The sequence below is a fragment of the Anolis carolinensis genome, chromosome 2, assembly GCF_035594765.1.
Source record: "Anolis carolinensis isolate JA03-04 chromosome 2, rAnoCar3.1.pri, whole genome shotgun sequence".
Lineage (NCBI taxonomy): Eukaryota > Metazoa > Chordata > Lepidosauria > Squamata > Dactyloidae > Anolis > Anolis carolinensis.
The window spans coordinates 37,437,341-37,458,500 of NC_085842.1; the positions used below are offsets into that span (position 1 = coordinate 37,437,341).

Consider the following 21,160-nt stretch of genomic DNA (forward strand, 5'->3'; position numbering starts at 1 on the left):
CTGCTCTTAGGAGAGTCCTTAAAGGTCCTATAGGGAGCTCCCTGATGTCTCGTTGGCTCTTTCAGCTGTCACAAAAATGAGGCTGGGAGAGAAAGAAAGAGAGATCCAAACAAACAAATGTTGAAGCTCCTGCCAAGAGACAGGAATGCTGCCAATTGTGCAAAGTAGGCTGCATCTAGTAAAAAAATACTTACCCAAAACCATAGGGGTATCATACATCTTTCATTCCCACTAGGGTGAGAGTAAAGGAAGAGGGCATAATCTAGTTTTTAAAATTAAAAAATAGACTATGAAAAGTAAAATATTTCCAGAACTTGTTAAAGTTACTTTTTAACAACCCCAGGATTCTCATGTATCACAGTGGCAGGGGATTATGGAAGCTGTAGTCCAAAAAACAAATCAGGAGCAAGAATAGATATGAAAAAAACATGTTTTGTGGGGACATGTGAGGAAAGGAGAGTGATCTCATGTACTTGTTGATGGTCTGAATTTATTCATTTGGAGAAATTCCAGTACATTGCATCAGATCTCAGTTTTTGGGTGCTGGGAAAGATAGCTCATGATGAAAAAGTCCTGGTGACCAAGGAAGTGGAACAAATGCTATGGTTGACATCTCTGACACCAGTGGGTATCATTGAAAATCTGATTGTCATTCCATGGACCATACAATGCTTTTGAGTTGGAAAGATTAGATGTTTACAAGAAACGTTGCCCAGGGGATGCCTGTCTGTATTTACTCAGTCTACGAGGATGCTCTTTCTTCTAGTAACACACTTTTACAGTGTTCAAATAAGGTTATGAAACACTGTGAAAGCCATCCTCTGCATGGCTATCAGCCTCCTTCCAGTAGACTCAAATCAAGGAAAAGCTCTATGAGAACCACCAATCCTCTTAATGTTCCCCCAGGAACAGCAAGAGTATTCCTATGGGCAGCTAAATCAGAAAATCCCAAATGGATGCCCCCCCCCCCACAAGGGTCTGCCTCCAGGGGCAAACCAAGAAGGGGCAACTTGGAAGTCCCTGAACAGACTCAGAAGCAGATTGGGCAGATCAAAAGACAACCTGGAAAAATGGCATTACCAAGATGAATCCTCCACCTTGTGCAATTGTGGAGCAGAACAAACAATTCAGCATCTGTATACTTGCCCACAATGCCCTCCTCATGCACAGCGGAAGAACTGTTTAAAGCTACAGACAATGTGGTTGCTGTTGCCCATTTTTGGTCAAAAATCATTTAGCCGCTTGTGTATACTTATTTATGCAATGCTTTTGATATGAAATAAATAAAAATGCCATTGTGCATCAGCATCCTCACATTCCCAACACTTCTCATGAATATTAACACAGAAAGGAAGGGAAAAACACCTAATTCACTGTATTGAAATGTTTTATACATTGAGTCCCCCTGTGGGAGAAGAGTGGCATATTAAATAAATAAATACACCAAAAAATCAGAAAACAGTACTCACATTTAATAGGTTACAACTGGGAATACAAGCTGAATGAAACCTTGAGCCATCCAACCAGGTGATGTGCTGAAATATTTGTGTTAAATCTCCTTCATTCACTACTTAGATTACCTGGTATCACGTTAGGTGGTCTGTACTGTAAAAATACTTCACACTATCTCATAGTGACAGAAAAATGTTCTCCTCTGCCACACAGTCAATAAAGATTATGACTAACCCTTGCCACCCCCTTCTGGCCACATGCAGAGGGTCACATGTTCATCTCTGAGTCATAATAGCTTATGTGATACTGGCAGACAAAAAAATTGGCAGTGCTGACAGCAGATTATAGCAAGCTTCTATAGTTTGTTAGAAGCGTGACAATTTTCCTACAAATCTGTGTCTGAGCATTTGGGGATTTTCAGTCTAATGGTGGAATTAACACACATTTCTAGACACCCCATTTGAAGTTGGTACTCCATCCTTCGTACCCTGTGAGCTTTACTGTTCCAAGCATATCACAAATTCTAAATCATTTACTCAGGTGAGCAACTTAAGAAAAGAAAGTTGCAAAGGAAGTTCAATCCAAAGAAAGCATATTTGATTTAAATACATCACTCACCTATGATACCCCTAGCTACCTGGGATGTAATGCTTTTCTAAGTTCATTCTTGAAGGAATAGGCAACTTTAACAATTTCCTTTCCACTATCAGAAGACTTTGGAAATCACACAATTTTTAGTTTGAGATGTATTTTGTGCAAAATTTATATTCTCCCTCTCTCACAAAATACAGTATCTTCTGTGCAAAAAAATATATTACTTAGTAGAAATACTATGGTCTAGACAGAAAATGCTAATTCCTGTGCCAGAAATGCTGTTTTCTGCAGAAGAAATTCATGGGTGAATTTTGCACAGAAAGTGTCTCAAACTGCGAACGCTGTCATCATTAATAGGGTTCAGCACTCAACAGCTTGTTAACCATTTCTGAGATATTTTAAAATAAACTTTCCATTCCTACTAGATACTTCCCACTAACCAGAACTTCTTTGTAAATCACAATATGTAGCAATCAAAACCACCATGCTGTTTTAAGTTCAGCAAATTAATTCTAATCAGAATGAAAATAATGATGGACTGAAGCTATGAATAATACATCCCACAACATCATTCTACCATTGCTGTTATGCATGTCTTTCAATCTATAGATATAGTGTCAATTGTTATATCCATTAAAAAACAAAAACAAAAAACAAATGTATGTATTTATGAGTATTTCGGCACCACCCTTCAGCCAAAAAAGGCTCTTGGGAAAACTTGCATGTTATGAATTTGGTATCCCCCTCCTTTCATGTCTAAATAAGGCATGACACACATAGAAATGTGAACAGCAATAAGGGAGGGGATTAAATCCAGCAGACGATGGTTATTTTTCTCTCCCTCAGAGGCCAATAAATGGTAGTTGAAATCTGGAGGGTGGGCTTCTCATTACTGGTCCAAAGCATGATGGACCTGTGTCTGGCAACACTGGTCCCTCAGATCAAGCTTCCACATGTTCTGTATTCTCTGCTTCAATTGGAATGAGGTTGCCTATTCAGTAGGCCTCCTGTATCATTGTATACTATTTTGCATTCATGGATTTCACTATTCACAGCTTGAAAATATTCAAAAAGCCCCCCCCCCCAAAAAAACCTTGATTTTGCCATTTTATATAAGGGCATTGTTTTAGTACACAACGGCATGTAATAGGAGTTGAATATACTGGAACCAAACCCCATCAGATCTAAGAACCTACTATAAGCTAGGTTGCTTACATATTAATCACAATGTTGCTTACATTACATTCTATACTTGGCTCAGCCATCCACAGTTAGGAAGCACTATTATATTATCTGGCTCCTCTGTTCAACTATCTAGAATCCTTAGCAAAGAACCACCATTGCCAAGAAAAATAGAAAAGGCCTCAAAGGTCCTCTGAATAATATCAGTTTGATCAAATGCATTTCAAGTTTTGCATTACCTATTTAATAAAGCATTACTCTTTAACATTTTGTTCACATGGGAGTTACTTTGGCTGAGGCAATGCTTTCGGATAACCAGTTGAGACTAGGGTTACATTCATTTTATTACTGCAGACAAGAATGAGAAATGCGAGCAATTCTCTCCCCACTTTCTGAAAATATTAAATGATCTTACACAGTTTTCAGACATTATTCACTGTTCCAGGCATTCTTCCAGGAAATTAAATGCACAGTGATAATTTGTGAAGAAAATGAAAGATTTTTGCATGGAAAGCAATTCTTCTTTGGGCTAGCTGAATGAGCTGTGCCAGAACAGGAAAACTGGAAAATTTGAAAAATTTCACATTTCCTAATAATAATGGTACTGCCTCATTGGACACTTTGTCCAGAGTCCTTTAATTATCCTTTAAATGAATGAATGCCACCACTACAGTGAGACCTTACATTCATGAGGTTAGGGACCCAGCAAGTTCAGCTAGCCAATGGGAAGCTGACTGTCCCAGTTGGTCATCCCAGTTGGTTTTAATTGGCTCTGTTGACTTAATTAGCTAATGCACCACATCAAAATTGAAAAATTGAGAACTATACAGTTTCTGTTAGGTGAGTGGGCTTATTAACAAAAGACCCTCCCCATAAATGTATAGCAGAGTAACTTATTAGCAGCAGCATGACCCAGAACCAGTAGCCAAAAGTGATAAAAACAACAAAAACACAGAGACCAATGTTACCTCTTCCTTTGGAGACTTTTCTTTGTAGAAAAATAATATGGTTGCACTATTTACAAAAACAAGGTTTCCATAACAAAAATAAAGTTCTTTATTTGTTCTTCTTTGCTTCCATGCTGGGCTTCTTTGTCATGCAGATAAACAGCTTCACTCTCACAGAGCCTCCTCTCAAACCAAACTTACACAGGAGCTTCACACAGTAACTTTAAACACAGCAGCCTTCACACTGGAGCTTCACATATGAGGTCTTCAAACCTAGGGCTATTCTCACCAAAGCTTCTCACACGGAGACCTACTAAGCTACAGACACACCTGCTTATATTGAACTGCAGCTTTTGCTGAGTCATTGCACCCATTTTAACCCTTTCAGTGCTTGACTCACATTTTTGTAATTAAAAATATCTAGTTAATTTTTTAAATATCTAACTTTTTTTTACCTGAGAAAAAACTTCTGTAGGAATTTCAAGATCCTCAAGCATAACTCCACGGTCAACCTCTGATTGAAATTGTCCCTAGAGTCACACTGGAGAACCAAGAGATTTTAGAGAGACCATGTTAATCATACCCATGAATAATCAAAATTATTAAAATTAAACTCACAGATGTGGGTGGCCAACTGTATAGAATGTAATGTAAGATCACAGAAAATGATCTGATCTTGTTTTTCCTTTTAAAAATAAAATCCCAAAGTTCCATGGGAAGAAGAAATGATAAATGTGCTGCTGAAGGAACACGCTTTTACAGTGTGGACACACTCTTTCTAGTGTGGAAAAGACCTGCAATAACAGCTACCCAGACTATTAGAAATGTAGTGATATTCTTTGCGTGCAATACCACACACTTCACAGTTCACTCAAAACTCTCCCCATTCCACCCACTGTGCACACACTCAAGTTAAAAAGGAAAATTTTGACAGCATGAAGAAAATTACAGCAGCTGCGATAACAAGGAAAAGGATTGCTATGCCCTAACAGCTGGGAATCAAAACATGAATGACAAATTAATGATGCCACGCTACAGAGTGAATGTGTGTGCAGGGGCTCCTTAGATCTTTGCTTTCATTCACCATCTAAAATCCACTGGAAGGTCAAAGATTTCTGTCTTTGTTATTCATTATCATTCTTTTCTTTTCTTTATTAAACTGCTCACAAATTTGAGAATTTCTAATAATGTGGTTTTTCACAACTGTTACTCTTGTTTCTTCTTGAAAACACATGCCATCAGCAAGCTGCCAATTGTATGTTTCAAGCGCTGGTTAAACAGATGGGTTTGAGCTCCTTTGGGATGGTTTTGAATGCAAATATTTCAATTTATACGCCAGCACAGGTGCTTGCATTACCAAAGCTCTATGGGAAAAAGCACCACGATCTTTATTTAATTATTTTGTACTTTGTTTTATGCCACATGAGATTATTTAAAACATGTTGCTTAGCCAAAGAGAGACAGTAATACAACATTGCATCTAATCTTTCGGTTCGGCATTTAAGCTCATTTGGCATTTGAAAAGAGGTGTTAACCAACAAATTGATGTAGGGGGTTACAAAACAAGATGTTCTAATGGTCTACACAGGGGAAGGGGGATCTATAGCACTCCAGATGTTATTATTGGCATTTCTAGCCCACATGACAAATTGTCAAGGAAGATGGGAACTGTAGTGCTCCCTTCTCAGGTTCTCAAGCTTTGTTTTCAATTTCTAGAAATCATTTCATGGTTGAGGAGTTTTATATTAAGTGAAAGCTGTGCATGGAAACATTCTCATTTCACAAATACCAGGATCCTGCTCCACAAGGCCAGCTATAGAAATTCCTCACAAGTAGATACACTGTCACTAGTAATTGTAGTTGCTTCTATGGATGCATATACACTGTAGAATTACTGCAAATTGACATCGCTTTAACTCCCATAGCTCAATGCTATGAAATCACAAGAGTTGTACTTTACAAGGTCTTTAGCCTTCTCTACCAAAGAGTGCTCGTACCATACTACAACTCCCAGAATTCCATAGGAAGAAGGCTTGACAGATTGACTATCAATTTCTTCATTCAGGGTTGACCTGAAAGCAAGAGGAGAAGAAACACAATTTAAGCCCTTCTTCCTCATTTGCCACATCTGTCAAAGTTGCTATCACAGTGGATTATTTCTTCCTCCTAAGCAGCTACTGTAATGAACAACGTGATTCTTTGCTCTATTTATACAGTTGTCCATGCTGAACACAGTTAGCTGCCCCCGTCATATGGCATTGATGGAGTCAGAATCAAAATGGCTCTGTGTGTTTCTTGGCTGCAGGCCTAGCAGGGAATGAAGCACAATAGATCATATTTTACAGGGCCAGTTCACAACTACCTCGCCCTATGAGCAAACTGCTCAGGAATATGGCTGTCATGTAATAATAATAATAATAATAATAATAATAATAATAATAATAATAATAATAATACTTTATTTATACCCCGCCACCATCTCCCCAACGGGGACTCGGGGCAGCTTACATGGGGCCATGCCCAAAACCATACAATATGACAGAATATAAAACAACATATCATAACACAATTTAACAATACAATAAATAATAACATACATTACAACCCAAAATTCAGAAAAAGCAATAAAAACCAGGGCAGGCACCTGAAAGACATCTGCGAGATGTATTATTTCCTCCCATCATCTGTCTCGAAGCAGAGTCAAACTGTTCTGGTCATCCACGCACATCTTTCATAAAACAATACCTACACACCATGATCCTATTGTTACTCCTGACTGCAGTAGACCCACTAAGGGTGCATCTATACTGAAGAATTAATGAAGATTGACATTAATTTAAATGCAGTAGCCCAATCCCATGGGATCCTGAAATTTGTGATGTGGTGAGACACCAGCACTCTGCTATAAAGAAGACAGAGAAGGCTAAAACTTTGTAAAACTCCAGCTCCCATGATTGAATGAGCAAGCTTGTTTTCTTCTGCCCTGGAAACTAGGATGTGGAACAATGGCTTTAGACTACAGGAAAGGAGATTCCACCTGAACATTAGGAAGAACGTCCTCACTGTGAGAACTGTTCAGCAGTGGAACTCTCTGCCTCGGAGTGTGGTGGAGGCTCCTTCTTTGGAGCCTTTTAAGCAGAGGCTGGACGGCCATTTGTCGGGGGTGTCTTGAATGCGATTTTCCTGCTTCTTGGCAGAGGGTTGGACTGGATGGTCCATGAGGTCTCTTCCAACTCTATGATTCTATGATTCTATACCTTTGAGCCATGGCAGCTAACGTGGTATCAAATTATATTAATTCTACAGTGACGGTACACCCTAAATTGACATTGTTTATCTGTGTGTTGACTTGATTGTCTATGTTGACTTGAATTCAACTCTTGATTCAGTGGTTCTACTCTACTTGGAACTAATGCATAGGAACCCAGCCATGATTTCTAGTCTTGGAAAGCCTACAAAATCCTGGTTTTCAGGTCTTCTGAGGTAGCTACTGAAAACAGGACATTTAAAGATTTACATGAAATAGCAGGGTGAGGGGAAAACTCACTTTCCTTATTTCCAACTGTTTAGGGATAATTGGGAATGTGACATGCATGCATTTAGTGAGCCATTTTCAATGACATACTGCCTTGCTCCATATTACTGCACAACATAAAAGTGTGACATAATTTGACGTGACAGCTCAGATTTACAGGACAACAGTCCCTATTCCATTTGAAACTAGAGAACTACAAAAGAGGCCAACAGAAGCTGGCCAGCAGGAATACAGCAGACGGGAAAATGTCTGTTGTCTGCCAACTTTAAATTGCTGTTGAGTAATTTAGCATATCTCTAGAATAATCCTTTAAAAGAGTAATTAATCATCATTTAGAGAAGGTCTTCAGTGAAGTGTGTTTACTGTCTTTTATTCATGCCTGGCAGGTTATAACAAACCACCAACACCTCAGCATTGCTCTACCTTTTATTGGCAGAATTCTTGTAATTTTGCAGAGTTACAGATTCAAAAGACTAACTTATGGTAGGGAAAACAATTGGAGTCTTACATCATTTATTGGAATATATGAATGCCACCTTATCACTGTGACACACTAGCTTTCCATCCATTGATGCTTTATCCAATAAAAAGAGCAACACGGAAAACAAAATAGCCATTAGGACTGTGCAAAATCTTGTTTCTAATTGGTAAGTCATATCTAACTCATAAGTTTTGTATATACAAACAGATATTAAGAAACGGGGAGGGCGGCACTTAAGAAACTTAAGAATAAAAACTCACACAATATTTTTTCATTTGAATTCTGTAATGCTCAAAAGTTGATCAAAGTCAGTTTCATTTTCAGTGGAAGTGAGAGAAGCAAAAAGGCTGTCATTCCTCTTTAAATTAGTGGCCTCTCACCATGAGGAGAGGAAAGCAGCAGGGCAGGGCAAACTGAGTGAAAGAGACAGAATTCTGGGAAATGTAGTTTGGGAAGACAAGGAGCTCTGTGACAGAGAATTCCAAAGGCCCTGCCCTAAACCACATTTCCCAGAATTCTGCTCAGCATCAGAAAACTCCAATTAGGATATGGGAGAGTTTTTTTCCTCCTAACAGCAGCCAGCGTTCCAATAAATTGTTGAATCTGTAAAGAGGACTGGCTGATTCTTCAGTACAAGTAAGTAAATCAGTGCTGGGCTGGGAAGAAATCCCTAAATTGTTCTAGTAGTTAATATAAGAGGCATTCAATGAGATAGCTTTTGTGGTTTTATTAAAAATGTTTTTGTCAATTTTTTAAAAATTCCCAAAAATTGGTAAATGTATGAATATTTCTGAAACTTGGGGGGGGGGAATGGTCCCCTATTAAGTTGTGTCATTATGTAGAAAATTCAAGGAGATAGCTCTTGTAGTTTTTTTAAAATGTTGTTTGTAAAAACTTAGAAAATTCCCCAAAAATCAGTGGATGAGTGAAAAATTCTGAAACTTGATGGGCTAACAATTAATTATGTTCTATAATCATAGTTTCATGGCAAAAGCTCTAACAATGAGGGAGAAAGGTGCCCCAGAAGTCCCCATTGACACAATTGATTACTTAGCAAACTAGGATATAATGGAAAGCAGGAAGGAGTTGACATGTCTGGTGTACACCCAAGGCACCTCATTTGTGTGTAGGCCAGAAATGGAAACTCTCACCTAGGGTTCAAACAATCCAGGTGAGGGAAAATGGAAATGGCCTAGGAACAGGAAATTATGACCGCTATTAATCCTTGGGGCAGAACTCTCCAGCATATTTCCCTTAAAGGTCATCCAGGATTAGTTCAGCTGGAGACTTGGGATTTCGCCCAAATTCAGCCAAGGGGTAGGACAGGAAGGACCACTACTTTTACTTCAATCCATATCTAATTTATACCACACATTAGAATTAGCTTCAAGTTACAAGTTGCCAATGTTTAATTAGGTAACATTTAATAAAGTTGCCTATATTTGAATCCATAGTTGTTGTGTTTATTTCCTTATTTTGATGAGTTGGATGGCAAAGGCAAGGCAAGGCAGATTTTCTGTCCTTTCCTAATGCTCAGACTCTTCTGTCTTGATCAGCTATATTACTCTGTAGAGTTGATCCTCCATAACATGTTCATTTCTGACATTCTAGAATAAATCCATGAGCTTCTTTTTTTGGACAAAGCAAAGATGGCTGTAATTTCAACGTGCAGAGTTAGCCAGATATTGCTAATTGATATTTCCAACAATGAAACCTTGAAGAGTGCTGGCCAGGTTAACTCCATACTGACAGCATGTCAGAGTGACACGCACAAAACCAGCTTTACTCATAAGACACATACACTCATACAACAAAAAGCAATTCAATCAAACCAGCTCATAAATCTTTTGTGCATTTCATGATGGCAGGACATTTAGAAAATGGGATAATTTCTGCAAATCTTCCTAAAGTGCATAGAAGTGGCATAAAAAATCTGCTCCTTGCCAACCTTGCATCTTCCTTTCCTCAAATGAATGCTTCAGGCAATTGAAACTGGTAATGGAGGTTGGGGTTGGGTCACAGAGAGCCATTCTAGGCAGGATCAAGGAAGCCACTGCCAATTCTTGAATGGCTCAGAATTACCATGCCTTTGTGAGAAGGCCTGTTGTTCTTAATGATAATTTGGGACGGTAAATCCTGGCATGTCTTCTTTCCACATATGAAAAGGATTGGAGGTGGGGGGGGGGGGGATCCTCCTGCCTATATGAAAACAAATACTTCCTCAAGCTTTTGATATATCATTATTAAGAGCAATTTTTGCACAAACGGTGACAGTAATTTCTGTGCTAAATTATAATGGTTGCTGCTTTCTATTTGAATTTTTTCAAATATATGTATTTATCTTAATATTTGTCTCCTTGCCCTATTAGTTAAATATCACAAGATAACATGTAATGAAATCATCTAATCCCAATTAAAACAAATACATGAGTAATAGCTAAGAGTTAAGGGCTTTCTAAAAGAATCAAAAAAGTTAAAATAAGATAGTTAAAACAGATAAAATAATTTAAGACAATTTAAAACCATGATCAGTTTCTCAGTTGCCAGTTATCCCGGCAACTGAGAGCACATACTGTATGGGTTCACAGGTCTTTCTCACTACACTATTAGGAAGGAACATTTAGAATGATCAGCCAAAGTATTCTGGTACCTCACCAAACTACAAATCCCAGGATTCCAGAGGATACTGTCATAACACTTCAAGTGAAATGATTTAGTGGAATCACAGGGAAATTTGTAGAGCACAAGCATGGTGTAGTAGTTTAAGCACTGGACTATGAATCTGGAGATTATAGCTTTTGAGGCCAAAAAATTCAGTTTTCCAAGACCTGCGGTTATCAAGGGCCACCTGGTGAGTTCTGCTAACAAGGAGTGTCCCTGAACAGGAACCAGGATCTCATCGGTTTGAAGACAAAAGACAGAAACTTTATTCAGGGTGGTTGTATGTATTCCGGGCTGTATGGCCATGTTCTAGAACATGGCCATACAGCCCGGAATACATACAACAACCCTGTGATCCTGGCCATGAAAGCCTTCGACAACACACAGAAACTTTATTCAGTCTGCAGAAGGGGTGCCTATTAGGCTTGAGCGATCCACGAAAAATTTGATTCTAAACTCGTTTCAAAACTAGAGGGGGGTGGCGATTCGTTTCTGAAGTCATTTCCGAATTTTGCCCCAAATTTTTTTCAAAATTAACGAAAATTCGTTATCTTCAAAATTAATTCGTTAATGGCGGACGCGCATGCGCAGTGGCCCAAAGACAGCCCAAGAGGGGGGGGGAGTTAGGGGGCTCTCCTGCACTCATTTTTTCAGCTATACTGATCAAATTTGGTACAGTGGGAGAACACAATCCACCCTGCTTGTTCGCTAAATTGCAGAGCGTTTGCCCTTTCCTAAGATTTATTGCGCAATTTTATAGTTCATATAAAAAAAACTTTATTTACCAATTGCAAAAAATCTGTTCCTGCTTTTGAATTGTTATTTCCTGTTCAATAGGGGTTCCTTCACTGTGAAAGTCCTTCTTCTACTTGTGTAACATTGTTTCAGTGCCCGTAAATCTGTCAAAATGTTAGGGCATTGGGGGCCATTGGCCAAGAGACACATTTTGCTGCCTGCCACAATGTGCAATGACTTTCCCCAGGCATCCATATTGGAGGTCATTATACCACAGTGGTCAAGCCCCTCCCCCTCCCAAGAAATGTAAGATTTGTGTGACGTTGGTTTGATTTATTGCCTGATGGCAAAATGGGGGCTTGGATCCCACTCCCCTGGGGAGCCGGCCACCGTGGGCCGGCTCCCACCCCCGCCCCTTTTCCCAAAGCAGCAGGGCGTGGGCTTAAACTGCGGAAATAGACATGGGGGGCATGGATCCCACACCCCTGCCCCTTTCCCTAAAGCAGTAGGGAGGGGGCTCAGCTGCAGAGATACACATGAGGGTTTGGATCCATTAAAAGCACTGGCAGGGGGAGTGGGAAAAATTGCAGCCAAAAGAAAGAAGAAATCAACGTGGTGATCCGAACCGCAATGGCCAAGATGGAGAAAACAGCAGAAAGAAATAATCCCCGTGGGGATCCGAACCCCAATGTCTATCTCAGCAGCAAAGACCCCACCCTGCACCGGCCACAGTTGGCCGGCATGCATCCCCTACAGAGAGAGAGAGAGAAAAAAAAAATCCAGAGGACCCCGGCCCAAAGGAAGGGTTTGGGCAAAATAGCACAAACGTGTGCGGAGGGACAGCTGCGAGAGAAGAGAGATGTGATGCATCGTGGGAAACTCGACCACGTAGGCCGAGAGGCAGCCAAAAGAAAAGAAAGAAAAAAGCCGCAGGCAGCAAAGAACACACCCTGAGCCGGCCACAGTTGGCCGGAGCGCATCCCTGAGAGACCGGCCCGGCCCACCCACAAAGTTTACTGCTTTTGCGACCTTAGCCTCTACCCACGCCACCACCCCACCACCCAAGGGGAAGGTGGTGTCGCCTTTTGGGAAGCTACTTAAAAGGGGTCCCAAGCCCCACTGCCCAGGGGGGCCGGCCACCATTGGCCGGCCCCACGCCACCTCCCCACCACCCAAGGGGAAGGGCGTGTTTTCTTCACGTCTGCTAGTGAAATGTGGGCCCAAGCCCCACTGACTAATGTGTCAACCAGACCAGAGCCACAAAGTCTCTAGCCGCCACAAAGGCACACTCCCTGACAGCAAACCGTCAGCGGCCCTGGCCGCACCCCTACCGGGTGGACACAAGCTAGCTGGCAGTCCGCAGGGTAGTCGTGGCCACCATCACATCAATAATGATTATAATAATAATAACAACAGTAAGATCTTTATTTTTATTCCCCGCCCCATCTTCCCGGAGGGACTCTGAGCGGCTTCCATGGGGCGTGCCCGTCAACAATACAATGGGAACAATTAAACCCAAAAATTTTATATATATTAAAGAAAATGTTGCATCAATAACACTTAAAATAAAAAAGCTGTCACAGTCAGCAGACAGCATTACCTGCTTAAAAAACAGAGGTGTAAAAACACGGCTCTGGGCCGAGGGCTGAATACTTCCACAGAGATGAGGTAGTCTGAGAGTTAAAAATCATTAAAGTGCGAAATACTCTTGGCCTGGAAACCAATTCTTCATCTGGCAGCGATCCACCCCATAGTCCTCGAAGGCTTTTTGGAACTGGAAGGTTTTACGGCTCTGATGTAAGGTTAATGTTTCTATGGCATTGAACCGGAGGGAAGACTTGTGTGTGTCTGGTGTTATTAAAGATCTGTAGCAGCAGAGCTGGAAAGAGGGAAATGACTTCTGTTGGTATACAGTTTCAGTAAAGTTGTGGATGTAAAATAATGAAAGATATTGTCTTTATGGAGTAGAAATGAATCCAAAGAACTAAAACATAGCACAAATGTTGTGACAAAAGAAACCATGAAGACATAACTCATTGTTTTTAATAGCAATACAGAGTTTCTGAGAGGCTTGTTTCTCTACTTATGGGTCTGCGGAAGATTAGCATCACATACTTACCTTCTGTGTCTTATTCTCTCTGACACATGCATGGAGATAAAACTTGTGGCAGGCAATGACTGGGATCCATTAAAAAAAGGTTTATCCCTGTCATTGTGGGATTTCAGTTATCCCATATTTTAAAAGCATTGTAAAGGGGTGGGAGATAAATAAAATGTTTTCGTTATCCTAAACGACAAGAGGCTTTGGCCAGGGTGTCTCACCTTTAACGATGGCTGTGTTAACAAATTAGGCTTGTAAACCACCTTTCGTCTCATCCGTCAAAACACAGTCCTCATTTTCAAATACAAAACGCTAAGATTTGTCCTGGACTGTTTCAGCAAAAGTGTTGGAAAAGTGCACCTGACACTTTTGCACAGCAGACATTTCTGCAAGTAACGTAATATTTTATGATGTCAAGACATAAAATTATTTTATTACTTTCATTAAAAAGAAATTAATTCTAAATTATGTTATTTCATTTTGTCCTCATGTTGCTTGGGCCGCTGCCCCAAGTAATCCGCTCCGAGTCCACGCAGGGAGATGTTGGCGGGAAATAGAAATTTTTTTAATCATTTAACATTGATCGTTTTATAAACTCTCTGAGAGTCCTCCTCGCTTCGAAGGGATTTCTTGATATTCCAGGACCGGGAGTTTGGCCTCGAGGAAGAGTATTCTCAGATCGGTCACTCGGCAAGCTGCTGAAAGGGGTCACACCATCGTCGGCCATGTTGAATACTCTCTTCGAAGCCTTGAACTGCTTGGAGGATAATTAATGGAATGTGCTGGGTTATTTGGGAATTCCAAGTCACCTAGTCTGTCCCACGAAAAGTGTTAGTTGACATGCTGGGAACAGAAAACGGATCAACCGCCGTTTTCATGATTGGGAACGGGTTGCGGCAGGGCCGCATAAGTTCAGCCTCTCGAATCATCTAGCCGTTTGTCTGGAACATTAAATGCGACATGCGTGGCTAGAGGACCTGTAGGCAGGATTTTAAATTTATGGAAGGCACATTTACAACCTATGGTATGAGATAACAGTCTGCTGGCTGAAAGAGAGTAGGGGCAGAGGAGCCTTCTCTCAAAGGTGAAAGAAGAAAGGACCAAAGCTGGGTTGTAAGAGAAGGAAGCCAAAGGGAACCACACAGATTTATAACTGTCAACAACATGAATTGGATGTGGAGGGTTTGACAGACGTTTTATTTATTCTTGCGACATATCACTGTAGGTGCGGACTGTGGCCTGCAAGTTAGTAGAGGTTTTGCAGAGCTATGTCCACACTAGACAAAATAAGAACAGAGACTTCATGCAAACATTGGAGGACCGCATACTCGCATTGTCATCGCAATGTCGAAGTCCAGAAACCTGCGGATGTGAGAGCTTGACCGTAAGGAAGGCAGATCGTGGGAAAAATGACACTTTTGAAAAGAATTGCTTTTTGCAAAACAAGACAGTGCCTGGGAGTGTAAGAAGATCCAACTGGTCCATCCTCCATGTTTTAATGCCCGTCCGCTTCAAGGAGGTAGTGAAATTACAGGCATAGCATCAGGATGGCATGGACTTGAAGGAAATGTCGCCGTTGATGTCCGACAGGGAATTCTTTTGTGAATCCGTCCGAGAGTTCTCCATAGTTCGTAGAAGACTACAAGTCTTAGCTCAGAGTGTAAGACTTTCAGCGGTGTGATTCCACCCTCTTCTATCGTCCTACCAACAAACAGAACCTGCGCCCAGAGGTCACTAGCAGTCGCAAAGGCACACGCCCTGACGGGCAAACGGCACCGTTCTCGGGCGCGGACAGAGGGCGAGGGGACCCTAAGGCATCCGTCCCTCGGCAACAGCGTCGACAACCGCCTCTCAAGGCGATGGGACAGTGGAAGAAGAAAATTTTGAAAAGTGGTGGACAAGGCCGAGGTGTCCAGCTTTCTGCGGTGCGGTGATTCCACCCTCTTCTATCGTCCCTGCCAACAAGCCAGCAAAAAGCATTTCCGAAGCCAGAGAACCTGCGCCCACAGGTCACTAGCAGCCGCAAAGGCACACGCCCTGACGGGCAAACGGCACCGTCCTCGGGCGCGGACAGAGGGCGAGGGAACCCTAAGGCGGCCGTCCCTCGGCAACAGCATCGACCACAGCCTTTCAAGGTGATGGGACACAAGACAACCATTTTGAGAAATGGTGGCCAAGGCCGAGGTGTCCAGCTTTCTGCGGTGCGGTGATTCCACCCTCTTCTATCGTCCCTGCCAACAAGCCAGCAAAAAGCACTTCCGAAGCCAGAGAACCTGCGCCCAGAGGTCACTAGCAGCCGCAAAGGCACACGCCCTGACGGGCAAACGGCACCGTCCGCGTGCGTGGACAGAGGGCGCGGGGAACATAAGGCGGCCGTCCAGCGGCCACTGCGTCGACCACACCCGCTCAAGCCGATGGGACAGTGAAAGATGAAAATTTTGAGAAGTGGTGGCCAAGGCAGAGGTGTACTAATTCATGCGGCAAGACACATCCACAAAGGTTCAGATGGACCGTTATCTCTGTAAAGTGAGACTCTGCCGTATTCCTTCACCAAATATGTCTTACCGAAGGATCCACATCAATTATAACAATGTTATTTCTGTACAGGAACAGCCAGGATCTGGAGAAGACCTAACATTCATGGCTCATTCCCGAAATATTTTTGGACAAAAAAAGGATAGAGATTTGATAGTAATCCGTTCTGAACCCAAAGCGGAAGCATTTCCTACCTTGGCTTTTATGGACTAATTTCCCCAAGAATATTAGAATCATTATTACAGGAGACAAAACCTCTAGGAACCTCAGGGAATGGCCCCTAGAGATTGATTTACCCAAAAACGACAGTGGGCAACGGTGTGTGATGATAAAGACGAGAACGGAAGGGAAGAGAGGAAGGAAAGCATGGTAGGATAGAGGAGAGAGTTGTTGGACATAGGCCAAAGGGGCAACCCCCCCGCCCCCCAACAGAAATAGCCATAGTTAATCAGAAGCAGAGCTGCTTAAAGGAGGAGAAATGTTGTTCTAGGAGCCGTCGGAGTCAAAATCCAAATCGGGGAAATTCAACACGGGGAGGTTGGCCTTCAGGAAGACCAGTTTCTCTACTGTTTGAGGGTGCAGCAAGCTGCGGTGGGGCGTGACTACATCTCCCGCTAGGCTGAAGACCCTTTTGCTCTGCACGCTGGTGGGTGGACAGCTGAGGAACTGGCGGGCTACGTGTGACAGATCCGGCCACATGTGTTCACGTGAAGCCCAATAGGCCAATGGATCACAAGATATTATCTCAGGAGGCTCCTCAAAGTACCTGTTGACCGAGCCTTCGGCCGAGTCTACCTTTTGAGCAGAAGCCAGCAAAGAGGAATCTTCCGAGCAGGATAGTATGGCCACCGTCTCTGCAAAGAAAGTGTTTCCTGGTCACGGCTGGAAATCCGTAACCCTACGGCAACCCCCTGCCGGCTCCCCGGGACTATCACTCTCGCCACTAGCGCTAGTGCTGGGGGTGGCAGGCATTTCCGGTAGAGGGAATGCTGTGCCCGTTTCCCCCACCCTGGCAGCAAAGACCTCCCTCACAAGGTTAACTAGTTGGGCCTTCCATACGGTAAACTCTTTTGGGCAGACGTTGTACTTTAGCCGTGGATCACACAAGGCCGCCACCATATGGACCTTGCTGGAAAGAAGTGGCTCAAGGTGTTTCCATACAGCAAAGGATAACCTCCTCACCACCTCCTGGACCGGCGGTGTCAGCGGTCCAGCCAGGGAGTCCAGTGTTCGACCGGCCCCAAGCCTTTCTAGGTGCCTCCTTAGCCTCAAGACCAGGGGTCCTCAAACTTTTTAAGCCGAGGGCCGGTCCACAATCCTTCAGACTGTTGAGGGGCCGGATTATCATTTGAAAAAAAAAATAAAAACAAATTCTGATGCACACTGCACATGTCTTATTTGTAGTGCAAAAGCAACAACAACAACAACGAAAGAACAATACAATATTTAAAAATAAAAATAATTTTAACCAACATACATTTATCAGGATTTCAATGGGAAGTGTGCTTCTACTTCTGGCCAATGAGATAGTCAAGTTAATTAGGGTTGTTGTTGTTGTTGTTGTTGTTGTTGTTGTGTGCCTTCAAGTCATTTCAGACTTTGGGCGAGCCTAAGTCTAAAATGTATTTATTATTTATTTATTTACTGCATTTATTTACTACATTTGTATCACACCATTCTCACCCCAAAGGGGACTCAGAGTGGCTTAAAAATTATATGTACATACAATATATTATATTATTAGCATAGCACAATATTAGCATTATATATTACTTTATTGAACGATACCACTATACTATAATATTATTAGTAATATTATATGTAATATAGAATATATAATTAATATTATTATATGGTATTATTATTAGTGTTATATTGTATTACATTATAATATTATTATCAATATTATATGTATATACAATATATTATATTATAAAACTGAGGGCGGGGGCCAGGTAAATGACCTCGGAGGGCCGCATCCGGCCCCCGGGCCTTAGTTTGGGGACCCCTGCTCAAGACCATGGGCACTGCCTGGCTAAGAAGGGCTTTTGCTTCCGAAAGGGTCTCTGTGGCATGTTTGAATGGCTTTAGGACGTCTATCAGCTGGGAGATGGTGTCCCACTCTTGCTTAGTTGGAACAAGCTTGCTAACAGGCGCAACCAATGTAAGGGAGATGCCGTGTACCGCCTTCTGCTGCTCGACCATGCGTTCGAGCATTTTATTGGTTGAATTCCACCGAGTTGAGACGTCCTGGAGCAGCTTGTGCTGCGGGAGGCCTTCAAGGCTCTGCCTCTCTCTCAGCTGCCGGGCTGCCTTGATGCTCCTGTGGAAGTAGCCCGCGATCTTTCTACAGCGCTCGATCAGCAGGGAGATGTTTGCGGTGCTGGCCGGCTGCTCTTCCGGGCTCTTTAAACCTTCCTTGACGGTATTGTGAAGCAAGTGGGCCATGCAGGTGACATTCAAAAACCCTGCACTTTCAACCGCTTTGATCATATTTTTACCAGCGTCAGTCACCATGAAGCCCCTCCTCATTTCTTCCGGCCTGCACCGCATCCACTCCCCCATCATGTTTTCCAGATAGCTGCAGATGGTCTCTGCCTTGTGATCACGATCAACTACCTCCAAAGCGAGGAGTGCCCAACGATGGGATGAATCCATACTGCCTTCCTTCTCCCACCAATGTGCCGTGAGAGAGAGGTAGGAATGGCCTCCTCCCAAGCTTGACCAAATGTCTGAGGTAAAATGGATGTGTCCTCCCTTGGCGCTACGCAACATCTGGATAATGCGTTCCTTGCATCCCTCGTACAATCCGGGAATAACTTTTCTGGAAAAGGTGTGACGGGAGGGGATTTTGTAGCGGGGGCACAGGCGTTTCATAAGGCGTACGAAGCCTTCTTGTTCAACCAGGCGGAAGGGATGGTGATCAAGGGCAATCATCTCTCCCACACTTTGGGTTATCTGCTGGGGTGTGAGTAATGTTTCCCCCGTTTTCTTCCTGGGTAATGGAATGGCCCAATCCTCCAAGGTGGACTGTGTCTGCCTTCCACCATCTTCACCAGGAGAACTTTGTGTGCTAATGCTGCCATTAGAAGGGCTTCCAGCTCCCCCTCCTACCGATATGGAGGGATGGTGTCGCTTCATGTGGGAGCTCAACCCCGAGGTCGCAAGATGTCTCAGGTCTCTGCCTCTGCTGATATTTGCCCCACAGTGCCTACAAACTGCCAAAGTAGCACGCTGAGAGTGGACATGGAAATGGTCCCAAATATATGACCTTGGCCTCCCCACAGCCACTGTGGAGACGCCCACAGAGATAGGAGTCGAGGGCACCCTTTCAGCAGCATGAGAAAGTCTATCGTTTGATGGTACTACCTCCTCTACCTCCTCCTCACTGTCAGTAGCGGGTGGAAGGGTGGGGTTATCTATATCCTCACTATCCACCACCTGTAGTTCCAGGACGGCAACACCTGTATGTTCCATTGATCGTCCTGCTGTCTCAGCTCCATACGACAACTGGCTCCGTGTGGAGGGCTGTGAACTTTTAGCATTCGAACAGCCAGGTTCTTCATCAAGTCCACCTACTCCAATCGTTCCGCGTTCCAGACGGATGGGACCCACCCTAACTTTTTTGGCCCCCCACAGTATCCGGGCTGTTGCTTGACCACTAGCTGGACTTGCTCCCCCAGACCCGCGTTCAGCTGAACGCTTCATAATAACTGGAGTGTTTTCAGGTGACAGAAGGGAGGAAGGTAAGGTATTGTGTAACTGGGGGGAAAGATTTGTTGTTTCTTGATTGGCAACGTGTTCTGTTCAGTTCCTATTAAGTGCCGCAAAACCATCTATTACTGTTTTAGTTATTGTTATTCGTTTACAAGGGGATACCTGTACTTTCCTTTTCTACAAAGGAGTATGGGAGGTGCAACCCTTTTGCCAAACTTGGCTTTAGATTCACAGCGGGCCTGGCACAGACAAACAGCCCTGCTAGAGCAGGCAAGGGCCAAATCAGGCTCCCTTGTTTCCCAAAAAGGAGGTGTAGTTCTACAAAGGAGTATGGGAGCTGCAACCCTTTTGCCAAACTTGGCTTTAGATTCACAGCGTCCCTGGCACAGACAAGCAGCCCTGCTTGAGCAAGCAAGGGGCAAAACAGGCACCCTTGTTTCCCAAAAAGGAGGTGTAGTTCTACAAAGGAGTATGGGAGCTGCAACCCTTTTGCCAAACTTGGCTTTAGATTCACAGCATCCCTGGCACAGACAAACAGCCCTGCTAGAGCAGGCAAGGGCCAAATCAGGCTCCCTTGTCTCCCAAAACGGAGGTGTAGTTCTACAAAGGAGTATGGGAGCTGCAACCCTTTTGCCAAACTTGGCTTTAGATTCACAGCGTCCCTGGCACAGAGAAACAGCCCTGCTTGAGCAAGCAAGGGGCAAAACAGGCTCCCTTGTTTCCCAAAAAGGAGGTGTAGTTCTACAAAGGAGTATGGGAGCTGCAACCCTTTTGCCAAACTTGGCTTTAGATTCACAGCGTCCCTGGCACAGACAAACAGCCCTGCTTGAGCAGGCAAGGGGCAAAACAGGCTCCCTTGTTTCCCAAAACGGAGGTGTAGTTCTACAAAGGAGTATGGGAGCTGCAACCCTTTTGCCAAACTTGGCTTTTGATTCACAGTGTCCCTGGCACAGACAAACAGCCCTGCTTGAGCAGGCAAGGGGCAAAATAGGCTCCCTTGTTTCCCAAAAAGGAGGTGTAGTTCTACAAAGGAGTATGGGAGGTGCAACCCTTTTGCCAAACTTTGCTTTAGATTCACAGCGTCCCTGGCACAGACAAACAGCCCTGCTTGAGCAAGGAAGGGGCAAAACAGGCTCCCTTGTTTCCCAAAAAGGAGGTGTAGTTCTACAAAGGAGTATGGGAGGTGCAACCCTTTTGCCAAACTTGGCTTTTGATTCACA

The 21,160-nt window shown here is 43.2% G+C and overlaps 1 protein-coding gene and 1 long non-coding RNA gene across 4 annotated transcripts in view; both read right to left on the minus strand.

Annotated features, from left to right (window-relative positions):
• The window catches only part of LOC134295980 (uncharacterized), a 110,725-nt gene extending 104,155 nt beyond the window's left edge, over positions 1-6,570 (minus strand). The window contains exon 1 of the long non-coding RNA XR_010002513.1: positions 1,470-6,570. This is a non-coding gene — a long non-coding RNA (uncharacterized LOC134295980). The remainder of the gene's footprint in view (positions 1-1,469) is intronic.
• fhit (fragile histidine triad diadenosine triphosphatase) overlaps positions 1-21,160 on the minus strand; it is a 998,292-nt gene that overhangs the window by 650,025 nt on the left and 327,107 nt on the right. The gene's annotated exons all lie outside the window — the stretch shown is intronic.